At 41.1% G+C, this 14,486-nt stretch overlaps 1 protein-coding gene across 4 annotated transcripts in view; it reads right to left on the reverse strand.

The window, feature by feature from the left end:
- Nucleotides 1-14,486, reverse strand: part of ATP10B (ATPase phospholipid transporting 10B (putative)) — a 255,622-nt gene that overhangs the window by 119,272 nt on the left and 121,864 nt on the right. For 3 of the 4 annotated variants that reach the window (XM_075131362.1, XM_075131360.1, XM_075131361.1), the window contains exon 2: nucleotides 5,722-5,807. The exons of the other annotated variant lie outside the window; for it this stretch is intronic. The gene's annotated coding sequence lies outside the window, so the exon portion shown is untranslated. The remainder of the gene's footprint in view (nucleotides 1-5,721; nucleotides 5,808-14,486) is intronic. 4 annotated transcript variants of the gene reach the window in all.

Here is a 14,486-nt window from a genome sequence, read left to right on the forward strand (position 1 = left end):
AGTACTGCAGAAAGGGATCTGGGGGTCATAGCGGATCACAAGCTAAATGTAAGTCAACAGTGTAACTCTGTTACAAAAAAGTGATCATCATTCTGGAGTGTTGTAAGCAAAACATGAAAAGTAATTCTTCCACTCTACTCCACACTGATAAGGCCTCAGATGGAGTATTGTGTCCAGTTCTGGGTGCCACATTTTAGTAAAGATGTGGACAAATTGGAGAAAGTTGAGAGAAGAGCAACAAAAATGATTAAATGTCTAGAAAACATGACCTATTAAGAAAGATTGAAAGAATTGGGTTTGTTTAGTCTGGAGAAGAGAAGGCTGAGGAGGGACATAACAGTTTTTAAGTACATAAAAAACTTAAAAGTTACAAGGAGGAAGGGAAAAATGTTTTCATTAACCTCTGAGGATAGGACAAGAAACAGTGGGCTAAAATTGCAGCAAGGGAGGTTTAGGTTGGACATTAGGAAAAACTTCCTGTCAGGTTAGTTAAGCACTGGAATAAATTGCCTAGAGAGACTAATGTATTTCAACAAACAAATTTTTCTGCTTTATTGCCCTTATGGGAAAATCTTATAGCCTTGAATGGAGAAATATGCATCTCTCTCTGTCAGCTTGGGTTCTGATCCCAAGCCATGGAAATCAATAGAAGCCTTTAACTGAATTTAACGACATTAGGATAGTTCAACATGGTGCCAGTCCATAGACATTTACAGAGAATTACGAATTCCTTATCAGGGAATTTGTAGATACCTCAGACTTTTCCTTTACCAGTTCACCAGCTGATCAGTCTAGAAAAGCCATATGTTATACAGTGATGTACACTATAAAGAGGTAACAGAGTATCAGGCATATAGTGTGCAGCAGTGCACATCTACATACGGCTACAAACTTCAGAGCAGGAGATGAAGTAACCGAGGAGAAAGCTCACAAATGGTTTTCCACTAAAGTTTCAGCCTCTATCAGACAGTGAGTAAGAAGGTCTAAACAGCACAAAGACAACTCCTTAAGTAACTATATTTATTTTACAACCTAAATATCCTGCCTGCCAGTTCTCACTGTTGAGCACTTTCCTACACAAACAGCTCTCCTGAAAGCAGTTACATTTATGAACTCTTTGCGTGCTGTTCACATTGCCAGCTGTCAGCAGCTGAACAATCATTCACTCTGAGGAAAAGGAAACACGGTGAAGAAAAATGTCTCTTATGGAAAGTCCTCATAAATTCAGACAGACAAATAACTGCACAACACTACCCATAACCTTTGTTTTATTAATGACTCCAAGGCTTTGTTTAAATCTTCTTAGTTTCATCTACTAATGAAAATTTAAGATGCACTGTTTCATCCCCTTTTGCTACCCCAACGATTACAAAGCCTGCAAAAATTCCCTGGGTTTGGTTTGTGGGACTGCCCTACTAACAGCAGTATACTGTTACAGAACTAATAATTACAGTACAATACAAATAATCACAGAAGGCTGAGCAGAGATCCCAAACAGGAATCAGAATTCTAGTCCAACGGCCCTGACGAGGACAGCTCAAGTGTTTGAACAGGAAAGCCAATGGGCATAACTAACTGAAGTCTCTATGAAATAAACTAACAGATTATAATAGGAAGGAAGCAGTGTGACCTAGTGGATAGCGAACTGGACTGGGACTCAGCCACTTGATTCTATTCCCATCTCTGCCGCTGGCCAGCTGGGTGACATTGGACAAGTCATTTCACTTCTGTGCCTCAGTTTCCCCATCTGTAAAATGGGGATGATACCACTTGGTAGAGTGCTTTTACATCTACTAATGAAAAACATGCTAGGTATTAGAGCCACATGAAGCCAATTCTTGCTTTTCTTCCTCTTCTTCATAGCAGTAGTCCAATTGAGTTCAATGGAACTACTTACTTCCTCATTAAGGTTAATTAATTTAGTCTACTGTATTTATTTAATAATAAATTACTCAATACTTTTCCTGCACCTTCTAACTATGGATCTCACAGGGTTGTACAAAACATTAATGAATTAAGATTCCACAGCTAATGTGAGGTATTATTATACACATTTTGCAGATACAGATATCCAAGTGAAGAATGCTGCACAAGATTACTCAGGAAATCTGTCTAGAGTCAGCAATAAACCTTAGGTCTGTGCTTCAGCCTACAGCCATTCTGTAGGCTGAAGCAGTCTTTTTTGAAGAATAACACAAATAATGGAGAGTGGACCGGATTCAACCTGATGTTGCAACATGCTTGAGGAAGGAGTTAAAGTCTTTCAGAATTTATAAAAAGTTTAGGTTTATACCACATATAAACTCTTTCATACTTGGAAATAAGAGTGGATTCAGCAACATAACTATACATATCCAATGCCATGTATCTTTCCAATTTTTCATTATTTGTTAACATGCCATGACATGTTTTATTTTTAGACTTATCTCCTCAGACCAAATTGCATTCTAATAGAGCAGAGAGAGACAGAGAACAGTTCAAGGGGTCCCCAATAAAATGGAGTAAACAAAAACTGTGATCCAGTTCAAACACTCACAGATTACATGGCAGTGAATTCTGTTCATTATTACAAAGTTCACAGAGCATAGACTCCATGAGGATGTTACCAAGTTTTCTTGAATAGCAGCAATGTTACATATTCAAATCTACAGATCTTTTAGAGGGATGGTCATTATTGTGTTGTTTTCAGCTGCTGAAAACAAGTTTGCAACTCTCCACTGTACTCTGTAACCTTTATTCCTCTTTTTTCTTCTTCTTTCTTGCCACTTGTGAACAGAACAGCAAAAGTCAAGACTTTTTTTTTAGGTCTCCCATATAATTAAGTTAGTTTACAATTTTCTGGAAAATAAGTACTTAGTCTATATTGAATAATTGAAAGGGTTTTTTTTTTTTATAGCTTCATGCATATGTATAACTGGAGAGGGAGAGAGGTAAAGTTACAACATCAAATTTACTGAACGTTCACAAGCACAAAAACAAACAGATACAGAATTGCCTGCTAAATGCACTTAAGTGTAGGAGAATTTGTATAACTTCTTCCTTCAGTATAAGCACCCTGCAGTATTCATTTTAGAGAGCTGAATGATAAAACACAGTGAGAGAGAGTTTTTGGGGCCATGTGAACAGAAGAGATCCACAATGTGTGCCTGAGTGTACCCAGTAACCAGACAAACTCCTACCTTGTAATTGAAGGCATTGATATTCAACTATAAAGACCCATTAGAGAGATAAAGTGGGTGCCATAATATATTTTTTATTGGACCTTCTATTGGTGAGAGAGAGAAGCTTTCAGGCTCACACAGAGTTCTTCTTCAGGTCTTCTTCTTCAAAGTCCTATGGCATACGGTTTGCATCCTAGCTACCTTCGAGATGGCATACATCACTGTGCACTACTTTGCCAATTCTGCTTATCTGATGTACACTCCCTCATAGACCTTAGATTTCAAGTTCAGAGGCAGGGCATTTTCAACAGAGGGCCCTCAGCTCTGGAACCTGCTTTCTCTGCTGGTAAAACAAGGCTTGAGTTTTTTTAAAATTCAGGACACATTACTCACATTAGCCATCATGGACACTAATGGTTAACATGCTATTAACGAAGCCCTACACATTCAATAAAGAGAAAAAAAAAACACTGAAAAGAGAAACTGATGGAGAACTACTGATAAATTATCCAGAAGTAATTAAATGTCAGGTAAAAATTAAATATTCTTGTAAACAGAATTAGATTTTCCAAAAAAATTGGCAGTAGAACTTTAGCACAAATAAATCAGTAGGCAGAGGGCAGGAGTCGAGACGTGCATTTTGAAAACAATATATCACATGGCTTTACAGTTTATTACATGGACATCACCACAACACAGACACCGGGTCATTTCACTTGCCACTGAGATGCAACTGCCTAGGGTGGAATACGGTAGCCATTAACAGCATATAGCCACACTGTAAAACAGCTTTTAGTGAGTGATTTCAAGAAAGTACGAGGGGAAATTTAGGCAGGCAGGATCTAATTACCCATTTGGAAATTTTGCCAGGACACACAGAACTCACTGAACTCTGCAGATGCTGCCAATCTGAGTTAACTCCGCATTCCACAACTTTTCAATGGTACTGTAGCCAGGCCAGATCACAGATTAAGTACTGGTCATCTGATAAGCATTTTGGACCGTCGGCTACAGTGAATCCTGGGGTCTGAATTACAAAAAAAATTGAACATCACACGGAATGATAATTCTCAACATCTCTTATTTTAAAGTCAAAGGCAAACCCTTTCACATTTAAAGATGTAAAAAGTTATTTGGCACATCAACCTCCACACAAGCAGCTACTACCATCTGGCTTCCCTCCTACACAATCTCCTTTATTTAAATGGCCCTTGGGAACCTCACACATTTCTGACAACTCCAGCAGGCTGACAGGGTACATTCCTCTCAAACTTCTTATAAACCTACATATTAGTGCTTTGGCTAACAGTTGGATTTCTGCTTCCAAATACATTGGTGAAGCTGGAAATGTGTGCCAGGAAGCTAGATTCTATGCATTTAACAGGCCATCTAAAATCTTCTAGGCATATGTTCAATATTTTCCTGCAGCTATCAGATTTTCCCCGTCATGCTATCCATTTCAGGGGACAAGCATATTAGCAACTAACAACATGGCAACACTCTGGGATGGAAATTCAGCCCATCCAGATCACTCCACATAGTTAGCATTGGATGGAAGAAACATCATGAGGTATAAGTGCCTGGTTTACTCCTTTTTGAACAGCATAGCACAGTATAGAAAATTGGCACCTGATTCTTGATTTCTATAGCCAGCTCTCCCTCTGATTCATTATAATGATCTTGGTCAATTCTGCTGACCTCTCAGTTCTAAGCCGATGTGTCAGCAGTGTTAAGAGCTTTGTTAAAAGTAGTGAAACAGAACTGTGTAAATAACAGATTTTTCAGCTGGCCAGCAGTTCTGATCAAAACCAAAATTGTTTCAGGTCAACCTGAAACCATTTAATAAAAAAATTCAGTGAAAGTAAAATTCTGGAAAAAAAATTCAATTTTTGGCATTTTTAACTTTTTAAAAATAAACACAAAGGAAATTTGGTAACAAAGGGCAAGATCCATGAGGTTGCCCTCTCTCCCCCAGGTTAGGGCACTCACAACCAGTGTGTCGAGTTATTCCATTGCAAACCGCAAATCGCGGCCAGTGGGAGCTGCGATCAGCCAAACCTGCTGACGTGGCAGGTAAACGAACCGGCCCAGCCTGCCAGGGAGCTTACCTTGGCTGGCCGCGTGCCAAACATTGCCGATCCCTGGGTTTGACCGTGGTTCTCAGCCAGCAGTTTGTGTGCCCCTGGTGGTAAGCAGAGGTCTTCCTAGGGTACATCAACTCATCTAGATATTTGCCTAGTTTTACAACAGGCTACATAAAAAGCATCAGTGAAGTCAGTACAAACTAAAATTTCATACAGACAATGACTTGTTTATACTGCTCTATAGACTATCCACTGAAATATAAGTACAATATTTATATTCCAATTGATGGCAAAAAAGAGAAAGTAAACAACTGTTCAGTAACAGTGTGTTGTGACATTTTCGCATTTTTATGTCTGATTTTGTAAGCAAGTTGTTTTTAACTGAGGTGAAACTTGGGGAATTCAAGACAAATCAGACTCCTGAAAGTGATACATTAGTCTTGAAAGGTTGAGAGCGACTAGGTTAGAACACTTACCTGGGAAGGGGGAGAGAAGTGAGAGAAAGGGTACCTCTTCCTTCTCAGTTTTTTGAAAGGAGCCTAAGTCGTCTTGTAAATCTAGCCTGAAAAATCAAAATGCTTAGTTTGGAAAGCTTGTAATCAACCATTTCAACACTTCTGATTTTTTTTGACTGAACCAATTTGTCAAAATAGACATGAATTTATTAAATGTTTCAGCTGACGCTAATATGTATTTTTCAGTGAAAAAAGTTTCAGCCTAACAAATTCATCCAGCTCTAGTAAATTACTGAGATGTTTAGAAGAAAGGAGCAAATTAATACTTTTATTACAATAGTGTCCAGAGGTCCCGATCGGGTAGTTTTAAAATATATAATAAATGCTCATGCTTCAGGGCATAATCCAGGAGGAAACTTTCCCCATGATCAGATTATTCCATTATAAACTGTCTGTTACAAGGATTCTTGCTCCTTCCTCTAAAGCAGTGCGAGATAGATGAACCACTGGCCTGACGTAGTATAACAATTCTTGTTTCTATTAGTACTAGCTATGGCAGTATTCTCATTAGCAGAAAAAAGCTCAGGGAAACCCAGCATTGCTATTCTGCAACCTCAAATGAACCACACGTAACAGACATCAGTCATGTTGCTTAATGCGCTACTCGTAGGTCCGCAAATTCTACAGCAAGGAGGGCGGTGCAAAAATCTATTGAGAATAGAAATACCTGCCAAATTCCAGGTGTTGCTTTCAGTCCTGGTGAGTAGGACTCTTGTCAATTTCATATGGCCCAACATCACTTACAACAAAGCAGCAAGTAGGTTTAAGAGAAGGATAGTGCAACAAAGTGTGCAACATTTATTAGATTTTGCAAAATCATCAAGGGAAATTACTGGAAGCTCCAACACTTAACAGTGAACAAAATAATAGAAAATAGACTGTAGGGGAAAAATTCTGCACTAGCAGGGGATAAGCTAGCTGACTTAATATTTCTTTCCTTCTGTAATTTATAGGATTCTAAAATGCCCAGGATAGGCATCACTGATGGGTTAAACATTTTAGCAATGAAAGAATTTAACATGACTGTAGCCTTTATTATGGAAAGGCTGACTACTACTTTTATCAGGGGAACACACATTTTGGGCTTGTCTACCTTCACAACTTTCCTTTAATTAGCTACTATATCAGAAAAGGGACATGTACTTTATTTCCAACCTGAAATAGTTTAAATGATAGCAGAAACCATTCTGTGCAATTTCATTTGCGGTCAAAAAACACATACTTCTCAATATATGAAATTTGCTTTCATCCAGAAACTAGCTGCAACAATCACTTCAATTAAGGTAGTCTGTCAATTAAGTGTCCATCACACTTAACTAGGGACTGCCTGTGTTATTAATTATTTTTAAAACAGACTGCTAACTTTTTAATACTGGGCTTAATGGTTAGTCCAGCCAATGGATACATCCAATCTTGGTCTGAAATTGACTATGATGCTCAGAATAATAAATCAATATTATTTTAAACTAATGGTCTTATTAACAAAAGACTATCAGTAAAATTAGACTCAACTTTTCCATTTTACCAAAGCTTTAGAGGCTGAATCCATTTCTATTACAATCCATCCCTAGGGTGCTCTGTGGAGCATCATTCTGGGATTGATGGGTTACCCTAGGTCTGATGTGTAATGATTACAGGAGTTCTAGTCTACAGAGATTATTTCCGCTTTGCCTTTGGCTAAGAGCGTATTAAACATTGCCACACAGAAGTTTGCACTGATTCATCTGCTGGTTGGACACAAGTTTCGTATTAGAGATGAGCTGTTCTTACAAAGTGCTAAAGAGGACAGAAGGGTAAGGAGAGAATCCAAAAGTAAGTACAGCAGCACGTTTTCCAAATAACTATTGCTTGGCTGACATTGAGCAGGGATCAGACCTGTTCTGCAGGCATTTCTGGATGAATTATTCAAACTGCAGCAGCACACTGACAGTTTCCTGGCAGAAACCTTTTCCCCCTAGTCCTTGGTAAATCTCCACCTAGTAATTTACCTGCCAGGTACCACTGTTTCCAAGTCTTCAGCATTCTACTTCCTATGCTCATGGCATCTTCACTTGAAACACATCATTTTAAAAAGAGAAGCCATGTTTAAAAAGGTGTTGTTAGAACGGTGAAAGCAAAGCCAGGTAAGGAGCAGACAGCAAGAGCCCATAATACAATTTTCTGGCTTTGTTTACTCAGAAGCACTGCAAGTGAGTTGGCTAAAAAAGAGGCCATGGTACTGGGTGAACCAGTAAACCTCTAAACACCCCACTGCAGAGTTTTCAATTTCAGTCATGTCAGCTGCTATTTATTATCGGATTTTGTTTAGGGTTTGCATGCAGGCTTTGAACATGTGCGACTTATATTTTCACTCACAGGAGCACGACTTGCAAAACAGCTCAGTTTGCTACCACAGCAGCCAAGAGTGTCATAACAAATAACATGCTACAATCCTTCAAGATTCTCTGTGGACTTCTTGACGAGGGAAGCAACAGGCAAGCCATGGATTTAAACAGTCTATCCAATGGCAGGGCCAAGAACAGGTTGTTTAGAATAAAGAACTGACCCTTGCAAATGGTGTTCTGTTAAAGCTCCTGGAAAAAACAATACCATACTGGGTTTTCATCTCTGGAGGTCCAGGGGTCAAATCATGTTTAGGTCACAAAGGAAAATGAGAGCTGGGCAGTGTCTCAGGAGTACTTGTTCTGGTCATAAAATGGCAGCACTATTTGGCATGACTGGCACTCTTTGCTGGGGACAAACTCCCGCCAGGTGTCCCCCAGTGTCACAGATTCAGGAGTAGAGCTGTCTGGGGAAGCTTGCAGTATGCTTGGGGACACAGCTCCCATCTCTAATTATTGTGTTAAATCACACGGGATTAAATATTCAAAAGTTTACAAGTGCTCAGGTACCCACAATTGAGGCCACATTTTCAAACGTGCACAGCATCCATTGGCTTCCTTTGTGATGCTCCTGGCTCCTGCTCAGCACAACACATACTGAGTGCTTCTGAAAATCTGGCCACTTACTTTGGCACCTAAAAGGGGGGCAAGATCTGAAATTCAATCCTTACTCACTATGACTTTCCCTGGGGCAGCACAAACGTGCCTAGAGGAAATTGAAGGAGGTAGAGCCTCTGGAATATATTTAGCTAGGATTGCACAGAAAGTCAGAATGCTGTCAAACAGTGAATTCTGAATACAAAGGCAAAGGTAGCAGTTTTCATGACGCTGCTCTGTTCTTGTAGCAGCTGAAACTTCTGGTACGTCTTCCCTGAGTTCTCAGTCTAGATGAGGAGAAATTGAGGAAACAATTGCAGCTACCAGGGAAAATAATAGGTGAGCAGGCTGATGGAGTCCTCAAGCAAGCTAAGGAAGGGGGATTTACTAAGTGAGAAGAAGGGGGTGAAATCCTCACTCCCAACCTGGAAACAAGGATTGCATTAGAAATTGCTGGGGTGGGGCGGAAGGGAAGGGAAAGAGATCTGCTGCTCTTTATTTATGCAGGTTTGTGACTACGTGGATCTGTATCATGTGTGGACAGATTGGTCACATTCCTGGTGTTGGTGTTTCTTCTGTCAATGTCACCATGCCTCAAGCTTTCAGCTTGAAACTTGGACCCTTAAGACTTCCTCCAAAAAGTTTCCAGGTTTTGGAGGTACAGTTACAAAGTGGTGCTAAATAGAAAACAGGAATAGCACCAAGATTGTCCTGCCCAGGCAGGCTGCAAAGAAGGCAGAGATCCACAATTGTCTAGACTTGCTTGGAAAATGGAATATCATTTTATTTTTTATTTATTTAATTTTGAAACGTCAAATGATAGAAAGAAATCTGAAAGCCAAGAGGGAAATTTCAGGCTTTTCAATCCATTCCATGATTTTGTAGTCTTTGATTTATGGAGACCCTTTGGCTAGTCAGCCAGGAAGATAAAAGCCCAGAAAGAACGGAAGGGTATCTACCTCTGTACACCAGCCAATGAGCCTGTGTACACAGGGAAGTTGACCAGGATAGCTAGAGTGGAATGAACTATTCTGGAACAACTCCCTGTGGGCCATTATTCATGTCAATTTCTCCATGCAATCAAGGTCTAAGTAAAGGTTTACCTCTGCATTCCTTACAATGAGGAGTCCTTGTGGCACTTTAGAGACTAACAAATGTATTTGGGCATAAGCTTTTGTGGGCTAGAACCCACTTCATCAGATGCATGGAGTGGTACAATGGCTCTCTGTTTTCTCAGACCCCTAGAAACACTGCAGTTAGCTGAGAGTTGCAGAGATCCCCTGAGGTGCAGAGTTTATTTACATTCATAAAATGCTCTCCTTAAGGCTTTAGTCACATGTAAAAACTATTTTCAATAAAGTAAATTTCAATGTTGCAAACTGGATCAGTATATCAAGAAAAACATTTTCCCCATCTAACCCAGCCGAACAGAACTGATCAGTCTTTCACCTTTAAGCCATCCCTCTTCACAAAAGCCCAGTGAAATGGGCCTTGCAGTATGCCCTGAAGATCAGGCAAACTTGGGCTCTGCTGATCTCAATTGCTGCGGTATCATGCAAAGAGAGATCTGGTCTCCAAGGGCAGGACCTTGAAAGCCCTTTAGGACTTTAACCCCTTGAAATGTGCATAGCCAGATGTTGGAAGATCTGATGTGTTCCCTGCAGGAAATAACATTAAGAAAGCAGATACACATAGTCCCTACCAGCTCAAATTTCGGAATGCTCTTCAGATACAGCCCCACATAGTAATTTAGTCTGGAGACAACAAAAACATAGATCCCTGTAGTGCAGTCTGCACCCAAAATAAATGTTTACAATCTTGACTAGCTCAGACAGAAAAACTACACTGCCACTTATCACGTGGACAGCCAGAAGCAGCTGGAAATCCAATCAGAGCCTCAGTTCACATGTGATGGGCAGTAGTTGTAAACCTTATGGTGGAATTTGCAATTTTAAGAAACAAAATGCTGGGCAAAGCTCTTTGAATTGCATGTATACACAGTGTCTCCTCATGTAAGCTCTCAGTTGCTTGATCCCTCTTCTCGTCCCTGTGCCCATGCGGCAGACAGATTTTAATCTGTTTTTGGCCCTTACCTCCTCCATAAGATGCCTTACAACTGGACTGGACCCAGACAGGGAAATTAGTGTGTGTTCTTCCACTTGTAACAGAATGAACCAGGTAAGCTGCTGATCCCTGGTACCCAGGCAACTGTGAAGAGTACAGCCTGTTCCCTCGCATTATAAAATTATAAAAAAATATCTGTTTTCTTCAAAGTCCTGGTTTCTGCTGTGCTCCAAGTAATTATATTCATAAGACATATATATTCTGTAGCAGCATAACGTTTAAAGTTTTCCACTGATTAAATTAACCATGAAAAGTGACCAGGTTCAGAAATGTAATTAGCAAATTCATTTGCAAGTTGATTTGGCAAAGCCCTCGGTCATTGGTACCGTGACCTGGGTCTACTGGGGGTTCAGTAGCCTGAGGCATTATAAGAGAAATCTAAGAATCTTGGGAGCTGTCAAGGTTCCTCCCCCACTCTGAACTCTAGGGTACAGATGTGGGGACCTGCATGAAAAACCTCCTAAGCTTATCTTTATCAGCTTAGGTCAAAACTTCCCCAAGGTACAAAATATTCCACCCGTTGTCCTTGGACTGGCTGCTACCACCACCAAACTAATACTGGTTACTGGGGAAGAGCTGTTTGGACGCGTCTTTCCCCCCAAAATACTTCCCAAAACCTTGCACCCCACTTCCTGGACAAGGTTTGGTAAAAAGCCTCACCAATTTGCCTAGGTGACTACAGACCCAGACCCTTGGATCTTAAGAACAATGAACAATCCTCCCAACACTTGCACCCCCCCTTTCCTGGGAAATGTTGGATAAAAAGCCTCACCAATTTGCATAGGTGACCACAGACCCAAACCCTTGGATCTGAGAACAATGAAAAAGCATTCCGTTTTCTTACAAGAAGACTTTTAATAAAAATAGAAGTAAATAGAAATAAAGAAATCCCCCCTGTAAAATCAGGATGGTAGATATCTTACAGGGTAATTAGATTCAAAAACATAGAGAACCCCTCTAGGCAAAACCTTAAGTTACAAAAAAGATACACAGACAGAAATAGTTATTCTATTCAGCACAATTCTTTTCTCAGCCATTTAAAGAAATCATAATCTAACACATACCTAGCTAGATTACTTACTAAAAGTTCTAAGACTCCATTCCTGGTCTATCCCCGGCAGAAACCAGTATAAGACAGACACACAGACCCTTTGTTTCTCTCCCTCCTCCCAGCTTTTGAAAGTATCTTGTCTCTTCATTGGTCATTTTGGTCAGGTCCCAGCGAGGTTACCTTTAGCTTCTTAACCCTTTACAGGTGAGAGGAGCTTTCCCCTGGCCAGGAAGGATTTCAAAGGGGTTTACCCTTCCCTTTATATTTATGACAGGAGCAGAAACCAGAGAGCGTAGAAGGGGTAGGGGATGCCTCTCTTTTAGCTTTGTCTTTGTTGAACTACCATTTTAAATATTCAGCAAAAGCTCAGCAGCATTTTTTGCCTATTAGGATGAGGGAGGATGTGAGGCAAACCTAGAGCCAAACCAGTGCTGCTCGTTCTGCCATCCCTCCAAGAGAGCGGCAGTGAGTTTTCACAGACATGCAGTAATTCAGCTGCACTGACTTACCCTTCTGACAGAGCCTGCGGTGACCTGGCCTTCAAAGCATGCAACAGCAGCCTGTCCCCTAGCAGAGCCTGGCTCTGATGACCCCCCCGCCTCCTCAGGCTCAGGTATTTCCCCAACCCCACAGAAACGGCAGATCAAACTGTGCAACAGCATTATCTGGTGAGGAACTGCCTTGAAGTGTAACAGATCCTCCAGACTCCCAGACTGCTCTTGATCTTGTTCCTGCCCCAGTCTTGCCCAAGCCCTGTTCTAGTCTTGTCCTTACCCTACTCTGACCTCACTCCAGCCCTGCCTCTGCCTCCTGACCCTCCCTGGACCCCCAGACTCCGACTTCTCGGCTTTGATCTTTGGCCTATATCTAGACTCTGGCTACGGTATTAATTCTGGCATGGCTATGGACGCTGATCTCAGTTCTGATCCTGGTCTGTTCTCGGATTTCAGTTCCAGCGCTACCCTCAGCCCAGCCCCAACCCCACCTCTGTCTTTGATCTCTGCTCCAACTGCTAAGCCGACTACCGTGAGGCAGCACCCGACAGAAGGATCATTTCTCCATCATAGACAGTGATACTATGTGTGTATATATATATTATATATATACACACCTCCTCAACTAGGGCTGAAACAATTAGTCAAATGATCTAGAAAACACAGGACATATTATATTTTAAGGAAGGAAATCTGTAATGCAAGATTGTCCAGTTTGTGGCTCCTGTTACTCTAAACTGTAGATCCAAAATCCATTGTGTTAAAGAAACTGGATTTGATAATGTATAGAAAATGTGCTTCCTGGGCCACACCCTGAGACATTTAAAACTGACGGGTTTGAAAGAGCCCTTTAACCAGGGGGAAGAGGTAGCAAGCATTGCTGCCCCAACTCCCTTGACCACTTTGCCTGCAGCCCTGGGAACAGCTGACAGGAGCCATGAATACTCTGAGGAGCTGCCAACCCTTTCCTGCAGCAGCAGCTCAGTAGCACCCGCAATGACTGCCCATTACTGTGCAGGGGAAGGAGTGTAACTAGAGGTGCTCCACTGCCGGCTTCCTTGCCAGGCTATAGGAAATCCAGGGACAGTACAGTAGCTGCTCAAGTGACTCTGGCTTAGCCCCAGGGAGCACCCTTCCACACATGTCAGGAGCAGAGTGAGGGAGAGGCATGGAAAGCTTAGCACCAGCTCAGCTCCCCAGTTCCCTGCCCCAGCCCCAGAGCAGTTTAGAACAACTGGAGGATAGCTCGAACTTGAGACAGCTGAGTGTGTGTGATGAACTACAGACCAGCTGAGGATGGCTGGCACACCATGCTTGCAAACCAAACCCCTTCCCCTCTCCCAGCATGTCCTTCTCTACTCCTGATATGTCCTTGCACTGGGACCTGTGAGGGATAGAAGCATAGATCCCACCTACCTTGACTCTAAGCCTGCTGGGGACTCTTGCCACCTCAGGGTAATCCCCACTAGAGTTGATGGGTGGTTTCCATTTATTTTGAACCCCTATAGAATGAAGTTGAATGGCTATAAGAGATCCTTATAGCCATAAGAGATCCTTAACCAAAGCAACACCAACCATTACTCTGCTTCTTGTCTATCATGGTTGCAAATTATTCTCACAAAAGCAGATGATAACCATCATCCCCGATACAGACTCTCCCCCCTCAAGAGATTTATTGAAGTGGACATTTTTATTAGATGTCTTCAGAAATGTAACAGCAAAGTTAGTATTTTTCTTAAATGGATGGTAATTTGACAGGGATCTTTCGAAGTGCCTGACAATCTCATCAACATGACCCACAGTAGCTGCAAAATCTTTAATGTAACATTTAACTGTCAAAAACAGAAAATGTATAAAATTACATTGTTTGGTAGAAAGAATAGGCCTTTTTTGTCAAATGTTATCATTTTGTAATTTAATTTTTTTGCCTTTCACATAACAAATGCTCAGGGGAGGGATGGGGATAAATAAATAAATAAAATGCAAAAATACGACGGCAGGTCAAAAAATGTCTCATCAATAGATGCTCAGGAAATGTACCAAAAGCTGTTCTAATACTCGAAGAAACCAGAAGTTTGT

This window comes from Caretta caretta, chromosome 8, assembly GCF_965140235.1.
Source record: "Caretta caretta isolate rCarCar2 chromosome 8, rCarCar1.hap1, whole genome shotgun sequence".
In the NCBI taxonomy this organism is placed as follows: Eukaryota; Metazoa; Chordata; order Testudines; family Cheloniidae; genus Caretta; species Caretta caretta.